The following is a 23,556-nucleotide window of genomic DNA, read 5'->3' on the forward strand; positions in this document are numbered from 1 at the left end:
TCATAATGCTTTGGATGGGTTTACAGGTGTCACCAGCAAGTCTAGGGGTTGGGTCTTTATGAGAAGCCCCCGGCCCTACAGACTCCATGGTCCCTTCCATTCACAGATACCACAAGGACAAAGCTGAAAATACAGATCACGAGTCGACCGTGCAGGAACAGGGTTGTATTGCTGTCAGTATTAAAGCCCCCAAGGATGCAAACTTCTTTTAGAAGTCCTTTGCTCGAGCAAAGTCCTTGGTCCCCAAACAAAATCATAAAGTAGAACTTTATAGAAGGCGAAAGAATAAAAGAATATTCTCTTCCTTTCTCCTCCCCAACCCCTAACCCTGGGTTCACCAAAACCTCTAGAAAGAAGATGTCTGTGTGGGTCTAGAGGGAGCCGAGCTGCCTCCAATATAGCAACTGAAATGCGCAATAGGAAAAGCAGTCCTGGAGTCTGGCTTCAGACATCAGGTACCAGGTGCCCCCTCCCTCTGCAGACACTATTTAGTTCCCTGCTATGGAGGCCTCCACCTGATCACTGGGGTGAGGGGCGTAAACGCATGCCAGCCTGGCTGCCTGTCAGCACAGGAAATTCTGCTCTTTCCATTCCCAAATTTATGTGTATCCTCCATAAACTTTATGCTTCACCGTGCTGCTGTTAAACGTGATTTACTCATAGGGTGTCGGCTCACAGGATACAGAGCTTAGGAGATCTCTGCCGACCCCATCCCACTGTGACACACAAGGTCCCCCCAGAGAGACTGGAAATCTCTCCAGAGGCTGACCTCTCAAAGATTGATCAGGTCATGGGCTCCCAAGCTGAGAGGTCTTATTAGAGGGGTCCCCTGATCTGTACAAAGCCTGAGAGCCAAAAACAAAACAAAACAAAACAAAAACCAAAAACAAAAAATAAAAACAAAACAAACAAACAAAAACCCCTTGAAATCCAAGGACACTATGGAGGTTCCCTTGCTTGTTTTTACAGATTGGAAGGAAGCCCAGGTGCAATGCGTTTCCACATTCAAAGAGAGTCCATACTAGGAGGTTTGTCTGAAGGACAATGTTTGTGTGTATTTGATACATATTTAATGTCGATGTATGTGTTTTTAAATGGAGAAAATACTGAGTGCTCTCTAAACACTTGTAGAAGGAGACACTGAATGCGAAGATAGAGAGAAGGGTGCCTGCTGATCCTGAGGCACCTCCCCATGGGGCAGCTGAGCCTGATCAGGGCGGCTACAACCAATAGGACTCACTTGTGCATGCTGTTCCCCCACACACACACACACACCGCCCCCACACACAACTTTCAGACTTTTTGTGGCAGTAATCAAATCCCAAAGAGGAGGGGAAAGCAAGATGTTGCACCCCATGGAGGCTTTGTTCCTTGGATGTATTAATTAGACTTTTGTACTGTATTAAAAGTACCTGACAGCGCCAGCGAGGTGGCTCGACCGCTATGCTAGTTTAGTTTTATGTCAACTTTACACTAGCTTGAATCATCTGGGAGGAGAGAGCCTCAACTGAGAAAATGCTTCCGTAAGATCAGGCTGTAGGCAAGCTCGTAGGATATTTTCTTAATTAGTGATTGAGGTGGGAGGGCTCAGTAGATTGTGGGTATGGATACCTTGGGCTGTTTGGTCCTGGGTTCTATAAGACAAAGGCTGGACAAGCCACGTAAGCAGCAGTCCTCATGGTCTCTGCATCAGCTCCTGCCTTCAGGTTCTTGCCTAGATTGAGTTCCTGCCTTGGCTTCCCTCAGTGGACTGTGATTCAGGATGTGGAAGCCCTTTCCTCCCTGAGTTGCTTTCGGTCACAATGTTTCATTGCAGCCATAGTAATTGTAACTAACACGCAGTAGTTTGATCCCGGGAACTGGTACCCATGAATATCGCCCCCCTTCCCGTTCCTGACAGACAATAATAACAAAGAAACAAAATACAAAATGCACAACAAATAAAAGCAACTCCAAAGAATTGTGGTTTCAGGTTTAGCTATATAGACTCTGAGTTGGGTTAATCCAGTTTACCCTCATGATCCTGTCACCTCTCCATAGTGTCACCAACAGGGGACCAGGGCTTCAGCATGAGTTTATTGAGGGACACTTCATATCCAAAACATAACAGTAAAGTGGTCAAGAGGCCATGTTTTGTCCTCTTCACTGCGACCTGTGAAATCCCACTCTGAGACACACAACCAAAAAGAATGTATGACTTAAGTTCTTCATGCACCAGGAATTATGGATCCTGCTTCTCTGTTAAGTCTAAACTGACATTATCCTCAAATTCTTCATTTTCCTAGTACAGCAATAGCTTCAGTCACAAAAATCTCAGGGTTCTTAGTTCTTAGTTCTTACTACAATTTAACCATGTGGCACATGAGTTGAGAAACCTCTCGGAGTGTCTCTACTGTGGGCTATGACTCAGGCTTCCAGCATGCAGAACCACTGTCCCCTAATGCTCCTTGGGAGTCACTACCTTCCTCTGAATGTCTGAGAGATGCCTTGGGGGCTATGTTCCAGAACCTGCAACTTGTTACATACTCCAGAGCAAAGTAGCCGGAGAATGCTGTCTCTTCCCATGTTTAGTTGGTTTTTTTTTTTCTTTTTTCTTTTTTTCCGGAGCTGGGGACCGAACCCAGGGCCTTGCACTTGCTAGGCAAGCACTCTACCACTGAGCTAAATCCCCAACCCCTTCTTCCCATGTTTAAAAGCAGAAATAAAGTTTGTGGGATCTAGTTGGCCCCAATAGCATCTAAGCCTAGGGATTAACTGGAACTGAGAGTTTAAGACTTGTCCTGACTCAATCTTGGAAATCTGACCCAATCCTAATTTACCTTTCTGCCTACTTCACTGATGCATGGGCCATTAGATAGTCTCCAATAAGGAGGTTCCAGGAAGTTGGTGACATGCTTGCTTGGTAAGCATGAAGACCTGTGGTCAATCTCCAGAAATCATGTGAGAACTCCATTTTTCCCTTTAAATCCCTGAACTGGAGGTAGAGACAAGAGGATCCTTGGGGTGGGCTGGCCAGCCAATCTAAGAGACACTGTCTAACTGACAGTGGTGGGCGGTGTTTTTGTAGAGGATGACACCTCCACAGGCAGGCATGTACACATGCGCACACACATACACACATGCACACACACTTCTGGCTAAGCCCTCCTTTAGCCCATTTTGGAACTTTACTACTAGAAATTCTGTTGAACACATTCATTTTTGTCTTTAATAGTTTGGGTGTGTAGTTTTGTATGTGCATGTATGCACAGGCCAGAGGAAGATGTCCGACATCTTGCCACCGTCTGCCTTATTTCCTGACTGGATCTGAAGCTTGCCATTCTGGCGAGGCTATCTAGCCAGAGAGCTCCAGAAACCTGCCTGTCACTGCCCCATAATGCTGGGGTTATAGGCACACTGATCATAGCAGGCGTTTTTTTGTTTTTTTTTTACATGAGTGACGGGATTCGAACTCGGGCCCTCAAACTTGCACAGCATCCTTATCCACCATTACCTTGGCCTCCGTCTTTTAAAATATGTGCTAATTGTCAACTCATTGCCTCTCGGCTCCACACATCCTTCATTGAAAACTCTTCAAAACTGGAGCTGTGTCCTTTGAATGTTTTTCCTTTGCAGAGAGTACAGCATTAAGCTTTTCAGTGGAAGGCATTGGAAAGACAGTGAGGAGGTGGGATCTGCTACCCTGGTGCCCTTATACTGGCCACATCCACAGTTCTCCGGCTCCTGTAGCACCAGCTGCTTCAAGCCCCCGGTCCCAGGACGCACAGTGACCAGTGGTGCTTGAGACCAGCTCCCTTACCTCAAGCTGTACAGTAGAGTGCCTGAGGTGACCTAGCTCACCAGAATTTTTCTGTTAGCCCATAGAACAGAGTTCTGGTATGTGTCTCCATTGTAGCGTCCCAAGAGTTGTTCTGCCATCTTGTGCCAAGGCCATGCCCCTTTCAACAAGGTCTGAGCTTGGCCCTCACACGTTCTCATCCTTCAGGGTCTTTCCTTCCGTCTGCCATTCTTTTATCCTTTAGGCTTCTCTTTACTTCTTATTAGCCATTTCTTTGCTGACTTAATCCCGTATTGTGGTGAATAATTTTTTTTGTATTGCATGTTGCCTGTTCAAAGTACAGTGTAGTTAGTCCTTCTTGATTGAATCCAGACAGACATAGAATTCGAATGTCCTTGGGGTAGAACTCACAGGGAATCAGCGACACTCTAGTATAAAGTAGTTTATTTTGTTTTCCTGGCACTGGAGAACAGTAAATACCTTGTGGGCGAGCCGGGAAACCTATAGAAGAAAAACCCAGCAAGCGGGTGGGGATTCCACTAATGAACTTTGCCTATTTCCCATCTGGCCATGGGCTGACCAGAACGATGCAGTGTTGATCCGTATTTCACAGGAAATGTCTCTGGCTCCCCAGGGTCAGCATCGTGGCACCAGCAAGAGAATGAAGAAATAGTTGGGGAAACAGCAGCCAGTGCGCTTTGATAAGCTCAGCACAATCACCTTGGCTACACTTCTTAGTCACGCATCAAAGATGCAGCCACGTAAGACACAGAATTCCACGGATCAAGGTCAGGCTTGGCTTCTCTGTTAGGCAGGAGCCCCTCCAGACAAGGCACCATCCACTTCCGACCACAAGGAAAGCTCAGGTCCATGAGCCTTCAGACAACGAAATGTCCCATTAAGGGAAGACCAGTGCTCTTTTTCCCTGGGGCTTTCAAACAGGAACTTGGTTTCTCTCTTTGGAAGGCCTCTGTACTCCTGACACAGGGCTGGAGTAGGAACAGGATGGCAGGCGTTCCTTAAACTCGTTCTAGCAATGCACCTACATGGTTAAGAACAGTTGGTACAGAAGGACTGACCTGGTGTGGTGGTTTGAATAGGAATGGCCCCCATACATTCACGTGCTTGGCCCATGGCGAGTGGCACCATTAGGAGGTGTGGCCTTGTTGGAAGAAGTGGGTCACTGCGGGGGCGGACTTTGAGGTCCCCTATGCTCAAGCTATACCCGGTGTGAAACACAGTCTCCTTCTGCTGTCTGTGGATCAAGATGTAGACCTCTCAGTTCTTTCTCCAGCACCAAGTCTGCCTGCACACCGCCACTTTCCACCATGACAATAATGGATTGAACCTCCTTCGTGTAAGACAGCCCCAGTTAAATGTTTTCCTTTATGAGAGTCGTTGTGGTCATGGGGTCTCTTCCCAGCACCAGAAACCCTAAGACACACGGCAAGTTGTAAATCTCTCACACCACTAATTCTTGAACCCCAGTTCTCCTACACAAATAATGTCCTCACTGGACAGGTCCTGCTGGCGAAGCACAAGGCTGACACAAAGGTCTGTCCACCCTCCTGAGCAGTGCCATCCACTCACTGTGCTCTGCCTGCCGCTTCCCAGGGCCTCCAGTGGCATGTCCCCACCCCCACCCTTCCTTGTACAAGATGGAGAATCTGTCCGCACATACAAGAAAGAAAACAGACCAAATTGATCTCTATCCATTCCACCGGAGTTAATCCACCTACACTTCGCTCCTTCCCAATTTCCATTTCTCCCTGGTGCTGTGACACCACATGAGGCCCTGCCCACCAGGCCGGGGTGAGCCGAAGCTGTTTCAATCAGTCCCAGGCTCCATACCTGAGCTCGGTCTCAGTAGCCATTAGTCTGTCATCTCTGCAACTAAGAATTGTTTGAAAGAGAGCAGAGTGGAAAACACTCATAGACTCCATCATTATCTAGGCTGGCGTTCGCCACAGAGAAAAAGCTGGGATATCTACGGTTAAAAGTGGCAGGGTGGGCCTCGAAGCTCCTTAGCGCACAATGCATTTTAGCAATCAGAGCCAGACTCCAAACGCATAATAACAAAGAGAGGCGAGTGGAAAAGGCTTATAATCGTCGTATTTTAAATCCCTTCTTCCCTGCCAATCTTACATCCGTTCCCAGAGATGCGAAAGCTGCCCACTCTGCCAGCCCACTCTGCCAGCTGCCAGCTGTTACTCCCCTGGAAAAAGGGTCAGAAGGCTGCTGGGGGCTAATAGCCAGCCAGAAGCTGCGCGTGAGAAGTGTCCCTCGTGGTTTTGAGCTGTTGGCTGACTGTCAGCCAGAACCTACAAGTTCTGGTTTGATAAAAAGCCAGCTATAAATTTCAAGCTCGCTCTCTCTCTCTCTCTCTCTCTCTCTCTCTCTCTCTCTCTCTCTCTCCATTTGTGCTCTGAAATTTTCATGCACTCCACGGCACTCGATGAGCACACAGGCCTTTGTTCTGCCTTGTTAGGACCAATACTTACAGACCTCTCTAGACAATCACTTGGCTGGGTGGGGAATAGGTTCATGCCAAGTGCAGTGGACTGGGGGGGAGGGGAGGCTGGGAGCTGGAGAAACCACAAGACGCCCCTTGGCACCTGTGCGGTGCCCCTGAAGAGGATACAGGCCACAGAATTGTTTCCTGCTTGTTCTGAGACACAGGCCTCAGATTCTGGGGGTTTCTGTGATCGCCAGGGTGTGGGAGTGGCCTGTGCTGGCAGGTTAGTCAGGATTTATTGACTGGGCCCCCTGAAATGAATTGAGTCACCAGCCACAGGGACCAGGAGCAAAACACAAACCTTCCCCTGCCGCCAACTGTTTCTGTAGGCCAGCAAGTGAGAATCCCCTGCTCCGAGTTCTGTGGATTTCAGGGGGTCAGGCCAGGGTAGGTGACTTCGGGGATGCTACACAATGGCGCGTGTGCTCTAAATTCAGATGCTTCGGGGGGGGGGGTGTCTACTGTGTGCAATGCATCAACAGTGAAAAATAAACACGCAGCAGAAGCTGGCTTTGAGTTAAGGCGAGCACACAATAAATTTCAGCTGCTGCAATTAATCGTTTGCTGCTTGCCGTGAATAATAATCCCAGAGAGAGCCCGGCCTCCCACTCCATCAAAAGACAGGTGAAAGCAGAACACAGGGAGGCATTTGGGGTCTTTCGGGGGGGCTTACCTGGGAGCAAGTGTTCGTACTGTAGCCCGAGGAGAGGCAGACTGGAAAACAGCCCCTTCTGCTGCCCAGCAGGCACAGCTGTGCCAAGCGCTGCCTTTGTGCTGGCCCTCCCCAACCCTCCGCCTTCACCTGCCTCCATCCAGAGGGTCCCCAGGGATGGGTGTGGGGAGGTGCCTTGCCTGCAGGGGTAGAGGACAAAAGAACTCAAACTTCTCATGAGGTGTTGTTAGGTTGTGGTAAAAGCTATATGTAACTCAATCCTTATGGGATTCTCTGTCCACCTCCACGTGTATAGTCCAGTGGCATTGCACACATTCATACTGTGTGGGGCAGCCATTGCTGTTATCCACTACTAAAGTAAACCAGTCTATTCACAGGGAACCCTTTCTTTTCTCCTCAGCTCCTGGCAGGCACCAGTTCACCTTCCTGTATCTGGGAAACTAATAGTTCCTATCATTACTCATGTGTGTGTGTGTGTGTGTGTGTGTGCACATGTGCGTGTGAGTGTGCGTGTGCATGTGAGGGTGCATGTGTGTGTGTGCACCTGTGTGTGTGTCTGAACATGTGTGGGTATGTGTACGTGTGTGTCTGTGTGTGTGTGTGTCTGCACATGTGTGTGTATCTGCACACATGAGCGTGTGTGTACATTCGTGTGTGTATGTATGTGTGCACATGTGAGGGTGCATGTGCATGTGTGTGTCTGCACATGTGTGTGTATGTGCGCACATATGCATGTGTGCGCATGTGTGCGCATGTGTGCGCATGTGTGTGTGCATGAGTGTGTGTATGTGTGCGCATGTGTGCGCATGTGTGTGTGCATGAGTGTGTGTATGTGTGCACATGTGTGTGCGCATGTGTGTGCACATGTGTGCATGTGTGAGAGTGCATGTGTGTGCGTGTGTGTGTGTGCGCGTGTGTGTGCGTGTGTGTAGGTACACATATATCACACTGGACACATATAGGACAGGGGACAAAACTTTCAGGAGTCTCTCCTTCCATGCCGGGATCAGCTTGTACAGTAAGCACTTTTACCCACCGAGCCACCTCTTCCACTCCACATTTAAAGGCTCTTCTGAGCTGTCACAGGAGTCAGACGGCAACTCCTCCTAAAGGCCCAGCCCACTGTATTCGTGTGCCTTATTTTGTTTGTCCAACCGCTGGTAGACGTTTCAGTGTTCCGTACTCTGGGCTCCTGAGACCAATGCTGCTTTGAACATAGGTGCACACATAGGAAACCATTCGGGTACCTGCGTCTCGACCCTTTGGGCTGAACCCAGAAGTGGAGTTACCAAAGTGTTTTCTGATGTCTATTTACTTATTTTGCTAGTTGCTACCAGTAAATAAAACACAGGGATAGTATTGATCTCCATGCTAGGTGGGTGCCTGTGGAATGGCTGTGTCTTTCCAGGACTTGGCTGTGAGAGAGCAAACCATGAGAAACGGTTGGGAGAGCATTACCATCAAAGGAAGAGATTGGATGACAGTGGCTGATAAAACCGCAAGAGTTTTGTCTTCTTTGGTGCTGGGATGTGGGCCTGAAACCCTGAAGGGAAGATAAGGGGGCTCTGGAGAGAGGGCATCCCCCAGTGGAGAAAGCTGACAGGTGAGATGCTTGCCTAGAGATGCCAGCCTGGCTCCCTACACCATGCAGTCCTTCTTAAACCACTTCCTGAACTCCCCACCACCACTCCTTAAAGCCTCCAGCTATAATCTGTTATGTATAGCAGAATTTCGATGGTGACCTTTGGGCAAATGGGAAGAATGACAGGAAGAATGAGCTGCTGTTGGGGTTCTCCCGTAGGGGGTATGGACTGCCATCCGTATTTTGTGGGAGCAGGAATTCACCGTGTGAGGCTCTTCAAAGATTCTACAGAGAGTGAGGTGGGGGCCGCAGCGTCTTAGAGTGACCCTGGAGATGAGGAAGGATTAGAGCGTCTTAGGTGACCTGAGAACATCAGGCCCTTTGCACAGTGAGGCATGGGCCGCTGAGTGCTGCACCTGACCTGCGGTGAGGAAAATGTCAAGTCATGCGCTGGGTAAAAAGTCCCTCAGCTTACTGAACACCCAATGGGCCTTAGTCAGGGCTCACCCATTGTGAGAAAAGTTTGCAGACAGAGCTGTGTGGGTTTCAGGGAACTGGGGGGGTCACCAGGGAGGCTGAGATTAGATCTCACCTCCCTGTCACTGAGTACTATATGGGTCAAACAGGGCTGGCTCTCCTAGGGCAGGGCCGTCTCTGATGCAGGGCTGGAACTGGCACTGGGATGCGTGGTCTTACTGAGGATAGAATCACCACGCAATCTCAGGAAACACCTTGGATCTGCAACCTCTCAATCGGCTGCCTGTCCTGGCCAACCTCCGTACGCGCATGCGCTTCAGAGCTCAAGACTTAAAGCGACAGAAGCATCCTAGGTAGGAATGGTGCTCTAGTCTAGTTATATGCTTTCACAACCCTAGCATTAAGGTGAGTCCTGTGTGTTCAGGGTCTCATCCTGGGACCTCAGGTGCTGGCTTAGTGGGTCTTCTTCTTCCTGTTCTCATCCCACATGGGCGCTCAGGGCAGGCGCCTCGCAGGGCAGGACCTTTTCTACATGGTCTCAAGTCTTTACTAATCCAACAAGAAAGGATAGCAAACACGAAAAATAAGTTATTGCATGTGTGTACCTGGGTTCTGGAGGTGTGCGGTGATGCGGTGGGCAGACAAGGGGAAATGGTATGTTTAGGAAAATGTGGCAATTCTTGCTGTCAGCTTGACATTTGGGGAGAAGAAACTTCAGTTAAGAAATCGCCTTCATTACATTAGGTGGTCCTGGGTTGAGTAAGGAAGCCGGGTGAGCAGAAGTAGAAACAAACCACTGAGTCGTACTCCTCCGTGGCCTCTGTTTCAGCTCCTGCCTCCAGGTTCCTGCCTGAGCGCCTACTCTGACTGCCCAGGACAATGGGCTGTGATGTGAAAGTGTAAGGCAAAGAAGCCCTCCCTTCCACATCTTGCTTTCGGGCAACAGAAACCAACTTAGAAGCCCTGCTTGTTTGTGAAAGTAAATTTCCTTCACCCCAACATAGCCTAGCACAGAAGGAACACTGCAGTCTGTTCCGTGTGATGGGAAAACAAAAACAAAATAACCTAGCTTAGGTCAGGGTTTAAAGATAAAGATCACTCCAGTCAGAAATCCCTGATAACTGACAAAGTAGAGGGTCCTTAGACCCCTATGGTACCAACATTTTATTCAAACAATGTCATTAGAGTATCAGCCTGAGTAGCAGTTGAGAGTGTGTTAGCAATCCAGAGTCCCAGGTGGGGTGTAACTCAGTGCTAGAGTGCTTACGTGATGGGAGCAAGGTCTGGGTTCAGTCCTTAGAAACACACACACACACACACACACACACACACACACACACACACACAATCATACACACACTCACACACTCTCTCACATACATTCATACACACTCATACACACACTCACACACTCTCTTTCTCACACACACACACTCACACACTCATACACTCACACACACTCATATACTCACACACACTCATACATTCATACACTCACATACATTCATACATACTCATACACACATCCACACAGACACTGTCTCTCTCTCACACACACACACACTTACACATACACACATACTTATACACTCACACACTCACACACACTCATATACTCACACATTCTCACATACATTCATACACGCTCATATACACACTCACACAGACACTGTCTCTCTCACAGACACACTCATATACTCACACACTCACACATACACACTCATACACTTACACACACTCACACACTCAAATACATACACTCACACACACTGTCTCACACACTAACACACATTCATACACTTACACACACACACTCACACACTCAAATGCTACACTCATACACTCACGCACTCACAGGGAGAGAGAGGGAGCGAGGGAGAGAGAGAGAGAGAGAGAGAGAGAGAGAGAATTCACAGTCTCACATCAACCCCATCCAGACTTATGGAACTATAATCTGTCATCAAGCAATTTATACATACATACATACATACATACATACATACATACATACATACATACACTACAAGAAGAAAACACTTTGTCAGTGCTGGGGGCTGAATCCAAAATTGCATGCAGGCTTCTTGGGGCCATGTCCTTAGCACTGAATTTTGATGAGATGCTTCAGAGCATTGGTGTGTAACTTTGCCTGTGCACTGGAGTCATATAGGAAGATTTTAAAAAGACCATTTTGGTGCCAATATGATGGCCTCGCAGGTAAAAGAGTTTGCCATACAAGCCTGACAATTGAATGGAATCCCCAAACACACAGTGGAAGGAGAGTCAGGCTGCCTCTCCCCACTCTACCCCCCTCCCCACAAAGCTGTTCTCTGTCTTTCCCACGCATGCCCTGGTGTGAAGGCACCACACTCCAACACCATCACACACACAAATAATAATAATGATAATAAAAGGATAACAGAAGAGCAAATGCCCATTCTGAATGGATTCGTGTAGGAGACAGCCATGCACAAGGACGCTAAGCACACTAGATTGTGCTTCAAGGGAAGGAATGCAGAAGGCTGGAGTGGATATGGCTTCCAGCCTGGTGGCCTTTGGGCAGTCTGTGTGACCAGAGACTCTCCATCACCGGACCTTCCTCTGGACCCTTCTCATAAGCCTTTCTCAGTCAACTAATAGAACTTATCTCTATGGAAGGCGCCATGTGTAGTTTACAAAGAGTTTCCATGTACTCATGTCTGATCCGTTTACTTTGTTCCTCAAGAAGGTCTCGGTATGCCATGTTGTGAATGCAGCACTGAATCAATCAATCAATCAATCAATCAATCAATCATCAATCATTACAAGAACAGTTTTCACCATAGTGTGCTGTAGTTAAATACACCTAAAACCAACCAACCAGAGTCAGGCTTCCAAAATTTGAGCCAACACCAGCCCAACCAAATTGTGTTACACCAAAATGCCTTCTTGCCTCTCTGGGCTTGTCACTCTGCTGCCTGTGAAGGTTTCAGAGACACCCGGACCCCACATTCTGGCCATGGGGTGAGACACCGGTGGACAGCAGGGCTGGCCTTGTACGCTGGCTCCTCAGAGGGAAAATGTCTAATTTTCTGCATTTGCCAGCTTTCCACAGTGTAAGCATTTCTACCGTGGCTCATTTCAGATGACCAGCGAGAGAGGTTTAAAGATGTGCGTGGTTCACAGTGTGGTGGCGCTCACCTGTAATCCCTGCACACCTGTAATCACAGCAGGAGAACCAGGAAGTCAAGGTTGTTCTCCGTGACAGAGTGAGATGAGACTAGCGGTGGCAAAACAAAACCCTTCAGGTGTGGTGCCGAGTGCCTTTAAGTCCAGCACTAGGGAGGCAGAGACAGGAGGATCTCTGTGAGTTTCAGACCAGCGTGGTCTACATAGCAAGATCTGTGCCGGCCAAAGCTGTATAACAAGAACCTACCTAAATAACAAATGTCTAGCCTTTGACCAATCAAAAAGAAGCAAAATGTGTGCAGAATGGGCTTTCAAGATCTTGTAACCAGCCAATAGCACAGCCGGGGGCCTCTGAGAACTCTCTACAGTGGGCTTCCCCTTCTCCTCCCCCTGGTAAGACCGTGGGGATTCCTTGATTCTGCGCAAGGCTCTTCCAAGAGCAGGCAGGATGGAGTTTAAACGCTGGCCAAGGCTGGGAGGGTAGCGCTATGAGACTCAGACCCTTCTACTCCATCACTATGGAAGCAGAGGCAGGTGGGTCTCTGTGAGTTTGGGACAGCCTACAAGAGGGAGTGACAAGCCATCAAGGACTAAACGGTGAGGCACTGTCTCAAAAAAATGAGAAAGTAAAATGAGCCAGTGTGTTCACGCAGAAAGATTCGCATGTGCAGGGTGAAGCTGAGTTATGAAGTGAGGGAGGAAGAAGGCAAGACACGGAGCCTCCATTCGAACCCGTCTCGCCTCTGCAGATACAGGACTGAGCCTGCATCATACCCCAGTTTGAATTTCCAGCTCTTTCCTGGGTCCTGTTGTGGATGGTAACTCTCTGTTAGCATCAAATACCCCGTCCTTACTAACAGCATTCCCTTAGCCCTCACTGGCCTTGGCTGTGGGAAAAGAGGACTGAGGGAAAAGAGACTATACCCTGGAATGGGGCGAAGGAGGAGAGAGACCATGAGGTCATCTTGTTGGGAAACCCCCCATCAGACAAGGAAATCAGAGCTTGGGCACAGAGGATGCAGGTTCTGGTACTATGGGTGACCCAGTTGCCTTCCTTCTTGTTTCATCGTTCCTAGGCTGCTGCTGTCAAGCACGTGGTCTCTAACAGTTCCCACCAGCATTCCATTTATGTTCTAGCCAAGGGAGGAAGGAAAAGAGGTCAGTGTGGTTCCAGAGCCCACATACTATGTCTTAGAGCTTCTTGATCAGAACTTGGGACCATGCCTAGCCACAAGGAAGGCTGTCTTCCTTCCCTCTGGGTAGCCGTTTACCTATTAGATTCCTGTGGTGGGAGTAAGGAGTAGGTACTGGGCTTCATCCGCTAGCCTCCTGGAGAAGAGCCAGCCACCCTACATCCCAGGAGGACTCAGGTGAGTGTAGGGGGACGGCTGGTACATCTTCAAGAAACAGCAGGCCTGTGAAGACGTCAGGAAAGCCTGGTGTGGACCTTAGATTAGGGCTTGTTCTCACTAAACAAGTAAGAGTACTACAGAGGCTTGTCTTGTGTCCTGGAAGGACCAAACTACTACTAGACTGAACAAAAAGAGCTTGAGTTACTCGTGTGTGTGTGTGTGTGTGTGTGTGTGTGTGTGTGTGTGCGTGTGTGTACAAGCATGCACATACTTCTGTGCAGGTGTGTCTTGTGCATATGGTACCTATTATAGAGGTCCAAGAACAACTTCAAGTGTCATTCCTTGGGTGCTGTCTACCACCCTTTTGAGTCTGAGTCTTACTAATCTGAAAATTGCCAAGTCATTCAGGCTGACAGGCCAGAATGCCTTGGAGAACTGCTGTCTCCATCTCCCTGGTATTGGAAACCATTGCAACCATGAACCCCCATGCCTGGCTCATTTATTGGGAGGGGTCCTGGAGATCAAAGTCAGATCTGCATGCCCACAAGGCAGCCACAGAGTTATCTCCTGAGCTCCTGGGTTAATTCTCACACAGAGCATGGGTCCTTTCCTCACAGTCCAGTGTTGTGGAGGGGTTGTAGGAGCTTTGGCGGGGGGCACTTTGGGGAAGGTATGGATAAAGTGCAAGTTCTCTCTGTGTGTCTCTGTCCCTCTCTGCCTTAGAGTCATCTTCTTGGCCTTCTGTTTGTAAGCTGCGATTCTAAGAATGCCTCTTTTATAAATCACATTACTAGCTGTGTTTACTCTTTCTTCCACGCAGTCTGCCAAAAGTAGGCAGAGCCGAGAGGAGGAAAATCTCTTCAACTGATGGAATACACAATTTTTCTACTTCTAGGAAGGCATCGGTCTCCAGGCGCCCCTTACAGACGAGGATGGCTCTGCCAAAGCTCAGGTTTGCCTGTTCTGAGCTCTGCAATCAGTTTGTCCCCAGAGGGACCACCAGGCAAGGCAGGACAGAGCCCAGGAGAGGCCAAAGGCCCTCGGGAGGCTCAGCTCTTGTTATAGGGAAACTGGGGTTTCCTTCTGTGGGTTCCTGGTCTCATTGACAAAATTATTTCAGATAGACTCAGAGGGAAGCTCGTGGACTATTTTATGGGAGCTTGAGAGTAAACCACAAGGTCAGCAAGCTATAAACCTTAACCTCAAAGAGGCAGATGGGGAGGAGGAGAGAAAAACGACAAGCCTTCGGAGGTCAGGTTCAAGGGAGTCGGCAGGTTCAGGAAGGAAGGATGCCAAGCAGCTGTGGCTTGGAGGGGGTTAAAGAAAGAATGCCCAGAGGATGGAAGCAAGCAGGATGAGGTTTGGGCCAGCAGCCAAAGAGGGGATGAGGGGGAAAGGAGAAGTTACATTTTTGGAGTTAGAACCGGGGAAAGTGGGCTGCCTTAGCAGGAAAGATCTGCAAACAGCTGGATCGAGGGAGGGACTTCTGGGGGGAGGTACCCACATGCTACATCTTTAAGAGAGTAATTATTTCCCCCATCTCTGTAGCATCTTGAAGTGAATCAGTTTTCCTGAGGGGTCGTCTCCTGGCTAGGTGATTGACAGGTCCAGCTGGATTCGCTCTCAAACGAGAAGACAATAGTGATGTATTGTACAGATTAGATAGTCAGTTTCTCACCCCAAACCAGAGATAGAACTCAGATTCAATTCTTTGCTCTAGAATGAAGTAACTCCCCTTAATGGGCCTCAACAAAGCTACCTAACAGTTCTTCAATTGACTTCTCCTCTGTTGTAGCCTCATCCACATAGGAGTCTCTGATTGGTATTAAATTCCCTGACATTCAAGAAATCCTTAGTCAATGATTAGCATAAAAATTCATCTCATTGTTATGCATGAATATTTTAGTATTATCTACTGTTTTGAGTAGAGTTGCCTCTCTTGTAGTATCAGCTCAGATCTGATTCTGGTATGCTAGTTGAATTGTGCACTTATTTAATATTTATTAGGGTGATAGTAGCTAGTCTTTATTGAGTGAAACACCAGACAAAGCATAGAGGGCAATTCGTTTATTCTCGAAACAGCCTCATGGGATTCTGGGTAAACATGTACAATGCTGGCAAGGAAGGTGTGAGAGCTTTGGTGGGGCTTCAGACTACCTCACTTCTAGTCTGTAAGATGTGATGGGGAAGAAGTCCTCCTATACCCCACAACGGGGACAGTCAGACTGGTGCATTTATAGCCTTGGTGACCCAAGACGCGAACAGCTCATTTCCTACTCACTGCATGAAGTAAGAAACAGAGGTATGAAAATGTTAAACTTCCCAAGGTCACGTGCAGCAGATAGGAGGAGGTGTAAGGTCTTAAACCAGGAAGCCGATGTCAGACACAAGCTCTTACCCTGGACACTGTTTGCACAGAATCTTTCCTACTCCTTATGATGCTGTCTCGAGTCAGAAGCCCCAGAAAGACATGCACGCACGTACAAATGATTGCCTTCCACATTGTGTGGCATTCTATGCCAGCCATGCATTAAAACGAACGTTACTGAGGCTCTGTGGACAGAGACGTGCGGCTGCCAAGCCTAGCTGTTTGGAATTTTACAATGCAACAAGCAGAGAACAGGGGTGGAGAGCGGTCAGGAAAAAAATGATACCCTGAGTAAATCAGCCCCCTGCATTCTTTTCCCTGGGTGTGAATAGTTCTGATGACAAGCGAGAGTCTGGAGTGTGGCAATCAGAAGCCAAGGCTTGCTCAAAGGGGAAGGCTTATAAACTGCCTGGCCACTTAGCTCCCCTGGCTTACGCTTCGCATCTTTGTGGAGCCCCACAGATCTGCCCATCCATTAAATACACCTCCCTCTAAGGGAGCCTGAAGCTGCTTCCAGTCAATGCATTTCTTGGCTTATGGTTGCCCTACCTGCTACCGCGCCTCTCTGATTCCCTCCCCTCTTGCTCCCTGATGCCAGAAAGTCCTTCAGTGTGAAACAAAGCCTTTCATTTCATAGAAGGCGATGAGGCTTAAAACGCAAGCACCCCTTGGAGAGGCAGCGTGTTGATTCAAATGCACACCATGTGCTTCAGGTATAAATGAGAGATTGGGCGGATGCCCCGCCTCCCCGACCCAGCAGATTTTGAATCAGGAAGGGCAGGGAGGAAACATGAGTGCCAGAAAAATCAAGTGTTGGAGGAAGGGCCCAGAAAAGAGAGGCCAGGGCTTACGAAGACCGATCTCTGTGGCACTGGCATCTGACCAGTGTCCGGAGCTCCTCCCTGACTGGGACTGTACAGCCAGATGGCGGAGGCAACTGTGGCACACAGGGAGTGGGGCTGGGTTTTAATGTATAATGCCAGTAAGCCGCTGAACTCCTCGTATCTTAATACGGAGCCTACCTCGCAGGCTGCTTCACGATTTCTTCTTTAATTGTGGTAAACACCAGGAAATTCTCTACCTAGCCACATTAGGGGTGTAAACTGCCTGGCCACTTAGCTCCCTGCTTTACACTTCACATCTTTGTGGAAGGAACCCTGCTCTGCAAAGTACCATGGGGGTCATTCTGGGTCCTAGTTCTGGGACCATCATTACTGCAATATATCCAAAACTCTTTTCATCTGAAAAGACTACTCTAGGCACCTCATGTGAGTAGTTCATACAACATTTGCCCTTCTGTGACTGGCTTACGTTACTGAGAAGGGATTCTCAGGTTCCTGCATGTTGCAGCATGTGTCAGGTCCTCAGGTTCATGCGTGTTGTAGCATATGTCATATTCCCATTATTTTTACGTCTCAACAATATTCTACTCTGTGTGTGCACCACATTTTGTTACCCACTTATCTGCTTAGTAATTATGAGGATGTTATTATGAATACCTGCTCAAGCCTTAACTTCCAATTCCTCTGGACACACACACACATACATACACACACATACACACATACACACATACACACACATACACACACATACACACACATATACACATACACACACATACACACACATACACACATACACACACATACACACATACACACACATACATACACACATGCACACACATACACACATACACACACATACACACACATACACACATACACACATACACACACATACACACATACACACACATACACACACATACACACATACACACACATACACACATACACACACATACACACATACACACACATACACACATACACACACACATACACACACATACACACATACACACACACATACACACATACACACACATACACACACATACACACATACACACACATACACACACATACACACACATACACACATACACACACATACACACATACACACACATACACACATACACACACATACACACACACATTCACACACACAATTGCTGGGTCACACGGTAACTTTAGAAACAAGTATGCCGTAATCCATAGCACTACACCCTTTTACATCCCCACCAATAGTATACAAGAATTCCGAGTTTCCACAAATAACCACAGTAATATTTGTTATTTAATTGTGGGGTTTTTTGCTATTGATATGATTATTATTGTTTGTTCTGGGGTGGGGGCAATGTCTCATGTAGCCCAGGCTGTCTTTGAGCTCACCAAGGAACCGAGGCTAGCCTCGAATTCCTGATCCTCCTGCCTCCACATCCCAGGTGCTAGAATTGCAGGCTTATATCACTATGCCAGGCTTTACCCTAACTTCTTATGTGAACTAAATAAAGCTGCCCGTGGGTGCATCCAGAAGTCAAGGAATTGTGTGAATCCAACTAAGGAAGACTGGGGAATTATAAGACTGGACACCAGGATCGACACAACAGGTCACACACCAACCCGTGTTGGGGATTCTCATTGCCCCCTTGCTCTCTTATGGCCAAGCATCTCACAAAAGCTCTTGCTACCTCGATGCCGTCTTCTCTGCTGGGCTCCATGACAGTTGGTGTTAGAGCTGGTACTTACGCATCTTCTTTTCCCACCTTTCATCCCCCCCCAGTTTCACCCTCTATCTCTAGATAGGAGAGAAACAAGGATAGAGCAGAGAGAGGAATTAGGAAAGTCCCTGAATCTAATTTCTTTCCTTTTATTCCTTCTTTGGACATGACTACAAACAAGCCACAACCATCTCCATCTCTTGGGGGCCCTAGCATTTCTATACCCTCTGAAAAGTTCCCAGAATTCCAAAGGTCACACAATACCAGAAACTATCTGCAGCTGGCAAAACCACGCCTCTGCTAGAGCATGAGGCAAATCACAGTCAGCTGCTGTGGACAGTCCAAAGCACTGGGACACCCCTACACTTGGGGTTAAACCGAAACCATTCTTAACCCAAATTCCAGAACTCTCACTACATCCTTCTGCCCCCTTTTCAACATTCTTCCCTTGTCTGATCTTCCCAGCTGTGAACCTGGGACCTCAATGCTAATTTCCCTTTTGGAGAGTTGCTCTTTGGAACATATTTCTTGATTCCATTTTAGAGTATCCTCCCCTAGAACCCACCTCACACGGGGGCTCCAACAAGCCATGTGTAAGGCAGGCAACATGTGTTAGAGCTGGTACTTACGCATCTTCCAAAGCCTCTCATTCTGTTCTTGGTGGCGGAATTGGATAGGGACCTTACTGGAGCCAGGAGAGCGCTGCACCACTAAGCAAGGCTGTAGCCCTCCGAGTGCATCCTGAAGGTTAGCTACTGGTAAAGTGGTGGTTTTAACAGGAAGTCAGTGTACAGGGCTTTACTCTAGAGACACTGCCCCCAAACTTCAGATCCATCTAACCACAGGAAGCCACGCAGGAATAGGTAACCTTTGACTTTTCCCCAGAACTTTAGAATGCTCCCCTTCAAGTATGCAAATGTTTGGTAAAAGGCGCCCATTGCGTGGGTGATGGCCTAACAGGCTATTTCGCAGCTTGACAGATCTGCTGTTCCCAGTATCCCCTTTAGTAGGAGATGAATAATCTGAACTTTGTAGGAGAGGGAGGCTTATCTTCATATGGTCCCGCGTCTGTAACAACTTACAGTAACCCCCTACCTGAGCTTCAGTCACCTACAGTTATGTGCATCCAGGAAATTTCCAGAAACAAGCAGTTCTTCCATTTTTAAATGGCACATCAGGGGCGGGAAAGATGGCTCAGTGGGTAAAGGAGCTTGCTGATCCGAGTTGGATCCCCAGGATCTACGTGGCGAAAGGAGAGAACCAACCCCCAAACGTTGTCCTCTGACCTCCGTGTACATGCTATGGTGCATGTGTACCCCCCAGAACACACATGAACAAAATAAACAAATATAATTTTAAGAATCACAACTGTACCTCATTTGAAAAGTGTGGTGAGATGTTGGTCTGCCCGTGCTATCTGCCTGGGACTCATCTATTCGTCCAGCATCCCTTGCTGAATATGCCCACCCCTGTCAGTCACTTAGTAGCCCGGTTATCAGATTCCTGTGGTATATAATGGGACAAGTGTGTGTGTTACTTCTCTTGACACTGTGACAAAACACCCAACAGAAACAACTTGAAAGAGTTGCTTGAAAGAAGACAGGATTATTTAGGATATCATGGTGATGAAGGGTCAACAGATGCCCAAGTTTTGTGGCGGGTCAGGAAACACAGAGGCGGGGAGGGGAATGGGAAAGGTTGTAACTCTCAAAGGCCTGACCACAGTGGCCCACATGCAAAAGCCACACAGCCCACTCCAAAGGTCCCACAACTTCCCCAAACAGCATCTCAAGTTCTAAACCAAATGTTGATGTTCAGGAGGCCGTGAGGGACATTTTCACATTCCCGCCATCACATCCACCCGTCTTTGTATTACTTAACGATGACGTCAAAGGACAAAAGCAAGTGTTGGTAATTCTATAGGGTTATAACCTGTGCTTCATTGCTAGCCATTGTTAATCTCTTACTGTGTCTAACTTGTAAATTAAATGATCGTAAATATGTATGCATAGGGAAAAATCAGTATATACAGGGTTTGGTATGCTGAGTTTCAGGATTGAGGTGTTTGGGATGTATCTTCTGTAGGCTAAAGGAGACTATTCTAGACTGGGTAAATTATTCTTTATCAGAGTTCAGGAGGCTTGGAAATCTAAGAATAAGATGCTAGTAGATCCCATGTCTGTCATGGGATCTTCCTCATGGCAGATCCATGTCTTCCTCATGGGTACGGCCTTCTCTGTCTCCTCACATGGTGACAAAGCAAAAGGAGGAATACTTGACCAATATCACTCCTCAGACCTCTGCCCTCAGGAACTTTCTCTTCCTAAGACAATCTCATTGACAATTTAGTCTCAGCATAGTGCACGTCAAACCATGCAGGCTGCTTAGGAAGAGTGGCTGAGACTCACCCTTCTGCTTTGAGTCTTCGATTCCAAGACCTCTGTTAGGTTCTGGAGGTCCTGATCCAGTGTTCCAACAGGACAGGAGACATGCCCAGAGAGGATGTCGCCAGAAGGGAAGGGCCACCTGGACAGACAGCAAGAGGAACCAGGGCTTGGTGGGGAGGGCAGAGGTGAGGCTGAGTCTGTGCACCTGCCTGTCCTGGTTTCCATTCTGAACTGAAGCAGCTGAGCAGAGCAGGAGAGACTCAGTGTGCCACAGACCTCTGCCTCACCACTGCCTGTCCATCTGTGGGAGACCCAAGTAAGTGTTGAGAAGTTTTTGCTTCTATGTCCAACACCCAGTGTGTGTCAGGACCAAGGTCAGTACCAGGTCAGGACAGAAACAGTGGAGGGGTGATCCCTCCTCTCTGGGGACTCAGGCAGCCTATGGTTGATGTTCAGAGCCTTTGAACAAGAGCCATTCTCAGAGGACTGCATGAGGGTGGTTATCTCCCTTTTTACGTGGTAGGCCACTATAGTTCGCTCTGCCTTCTCATGATTGTAATTAGAGCTTTAAAAATGAAAAGACATGGTTGGTCAAAAAGAAATCTTTTCTTTTATTCCATGGATTAATGCTGAGTATCAACTCACAGTTTGATTAGGTTTATGGGAGTGGAGGAAACTGCCTTTATTTGATATGTGCGAAATTGCAAAGTGTTATAAACTACACTCTTAGGACAATTATCCCTCAAATTCATATGCTGAAATCTCATACCTGCTTTATATAATTGCACTAGGGTATAGGGCCTTTGAAAGGCAACTACATTGTGGCAACAAGATCTCATGGATAGGATTGGCAGCCCTGTAAAAGGGACCAGAGAGCATCCCAATCTCCTCTACTGAATGAGACAGAGCAAGAAGGCCACTCATGAACCAGGAAGCAGGCTTTCTGCCAATACACAATCTTCTAGTGTCTTGGACTTGTAGCCTGCTAACCTCTAAGAAATAAAAGCTTATAATTTAAGCTATCTACTCTCTGGTATTATGTTACAGCAACCCTGTGGATGTTTAAGTGAGAATAGCCCCATGGGTTCATCATATATTTGAATACTTGGTCCCCAGTCATGAAGTTTTTGCATAGGAGAAAGTCTGTCACTAGGGGCAAGCAAAAGAGTTGTACAGTATTAGTCAAGGTTCTCCTCTAGAGTTATAAAACTTACGGAATGAATTTCTCTCTCATACATGTATATATGTATATATGTATATATATATATTGGTTTGAATATGCTTAGCCTATGGTAAATGGCACTATTAGGAGACATGGCCTTGTTGGAATATGTGTGGCTTTATTGGAGGAAATGTGTCACTATGGAAGTGAGCTTTGAGAGCCTCCTCCTGGCTGCCTGAGGAAGACAGAGTCTCCTTTTGCTATCTTCAGATCAAGATATAGAACTCTCAGCTCCTTCTTTAGCACCATGTCAGCCTAAACGCTATGAGGAAAGTGTGCTGAACCTCTGAAACTGTAAGCTAGCCCCAATTAAATGTTGTCCTTTATAAAAGTTGCCTTGGTCATGGTGTCTCTTCACAGCAATTAAACTTTAACTAAGACAGAAGTTGGTACCAGGGACTGAGGTATTGCTGCGATAGGCCTGACCATGTTTTTGGAGAAATGGATTTGAGGACTCTGGAAAGCAGTGGTATGCTTTACCCGGGGCTTAATGGGACATTCTAGTAGTAATACGGAAGATGGTGGTACTTAGGGTGATTTGAACTGTAGAGGCCCGCTGGCTCAAGAGGTTTCAGAGAAGTTTAGTATGTTGCCCAGAAATTTAGTATGTTGTTCTTGTGATGTTTTCATGAAGAATATGACTGCTTTTTGCCCTTGTGTTTAGAGTCTGCCCAAGGCTAAGGTGAAGAGATTCAGATTAATTGCATTGACACAGGAAGTCTCAGAAAAGCCCAGTACAGACTTCGTCCTCTGATTTACTCTCGTGAAGAGCATTTTGATCAAGCAGAGCAAACTTAGGAAGGAAAAAATACAAATTGTATGGTTCAAGTTATGAAGAAGAACCAGGAAGTGAAATGGAACTTAATCCTGTGATCAAGGATACTAAATGGAATTAAGGGAGTCGTGATCTCGGGGCAAGATCCCACAGATCTAAACTTATTGTGTATGCCTTTGCCATCGAACTCTGGGTGTTATTATAAACTGATTATTTTTTTTCAGCCAAGGATTCACCTCAGCTTGGAGAGGTGTTCCTGAGAGAGTTTGAGTGTGGAAAAAAAAAAAAAAACAGTGACTGGAAGTCAAATCATGGGGTACAATTGATGGCCTGTGTTCTGCTCAAGACAGCTTTCCAAACAGCCCTCTGCTCAAGACAGATCTCTCTTGCTCAAAAAAATTATAAAAAAAAATCTCTGGATAGCTCATCTCCTACAGACCAAAAGCCCAGTCTTTTATTTATATATTAATTCAGTCATTACCCCAGCTTCCCTCTTGATTATCCCATGAATCAGCATCCTGTGACTCCAGCCCCCTCATTCTTAGAAAAAGGCAGCAAGCACATAGTTTGTTTGTTTTTTTAAACATTGCAAATGAATTCAGAAATCTGCTTGCCTTTGTAAGCACAGACAATAAACTTAGCTGGGTAGGATCCCAACACACCAAAGCCCAATGTCACTCTGTCCCAGGC

At 47.2% G+C, this 23,556-nt stretch overlaps 1 long non-coding RNA gene across 2 annotated transcripts; it reads right to left on the minus strand.

Annotated features, from left to right (window-relative positions):
* Positions 1 to 3,182: 3,182 nt before the first annotated feature.
* Positions 3,183 to 21,008, minus strand: LOC147998722 (uncharacterized). Of its 2 annotated transcripts, XR_015645904.1 has the most exons (6): positions 20,891 to 21,008; positions 19,857 to 19,985; positions 19,597 to 19,721; positions 19,112 to 19,237; positions 6,967 to 7,145; positions 3,183 to 5,212 (listed from the first exon to the last, which is right to left on the minus strand). It is a non-coding gene; the product is annotated as an uncharacterized LOC147998722 (long non-coding RNA). The 2 variants fall into 2 exon arrangements; XR_015645905.1 differs by lacking the exons at positions 19,112 to 19,237; positions 19,597 to 19,721; positions 19,857 to 19,985 and having other exon boundaries at positions 3,407 to 5,212.
* Positions 21,009 to 23,556: the final 2,548 nt, after the last annotated feature.

Source organism: Rattus norvegicus, chromosome 20 (assembly GCF_021556685.1).
Source record: "Rattus norvegicus strain SHRSP/BbbUtx chromosome 20, alternate assembly SHRSP_T2T, whole genome shotgun sequence".
NCBI classification, from domain to species: domain Eukaryota; kingdom Metazoa; phylum Chordata; class Mammalia; order Rodentia; family Muridae; genus Rattus; species Rattus norvegicus.